The sequence below is a fragment of the Myotis brandtii genome, unplaced genomic scaffold, assembly GCF_000412655.1.
Source record: "Myotis brandtii unplaced genomic scaffold, ASM41265v1 scaffold365, whole genome shotgun sequence".
Lineage (NCBI taxonomy): Eukaryota > Metazoa > Chordata > Mammalia > Chiroptera > Vespertilionidae > Myotis > Myotis brandtii.
The window spans coordinates 1501811-1502692 of NW_005364031.1; positions in this window are offsets into that span (position 1 = coordinate 1501811).

Consider the following 882-nt stretch of genomic DNA (forward strand, 5'->3'; position numbering starts at 1 on the left):
GGCAGGTGGCTTCTGGGGCTTGCGGGGCAGGCAGGCGGCTTCTGGGGCTTTCGGGGCCAGTGTGCCTGCGGCCCTGGACTGGATCCGGTCACGGGCGGCAGGCAGGCGGTTTCTGGGGTCACCCACGGGGACCTGGATGGCAGCTTGCGCTGGTGGCTCGCGCTGTCCCGCCCTGCCTGCAGTATGCAAATTAGCCGCCATCTTTGTTGGCAGTTAATTTGCATATCTTGCTGATTAGCCAATGGGAGGCATAGTGAAGGTATGGTCAATTACCATGTTTGTCTATTATTAGATAGGATGCCACAACAGTTTCAAGAATCTCAATCCAAGATGTCAGCTTCATACAGAGCACTGAATCGTTTTTGAAAGCATAGTGCTCACCTACACTCATTTTAAATAAATGAAGTGAAATCCCATAACTTCAAGCCATGGACAGGAACCTCTATCTGGCCCAAGAAAAGATACAAATTTAATTTAAGCAGACCTTGTCCTCTGGTAGTCTACCATTTAGTTGAAAGCCTAATAAACACACACACACACACACACACACACACACACACACACAACCACCCCAAATCAAAACACAAAAGCAGAGCTTGGAATTACACAGTGCAAATAGTTCTGCTTTACAAAGAAGGAATCTGACAAAGAGAGACTATGCAAATTTCCCCGAGTCACACAATTAGTAAGTGGAGGGCTGAGGTGACAGTCCAAGCAGCCCGATTCTAGAGTTTGCTTCCTTGATCCTATGCAATATTGCTTCTCTATGACCTATGGGAGGTTTGTTTTAAATGTGTTTTTAAGCTCAGCTGTTCTTTCATTTCACAGCTTGCTGCCTCTGTATGCAACTCTTTCTGCTCATGGTGGGGCTGGGGGGCAGGG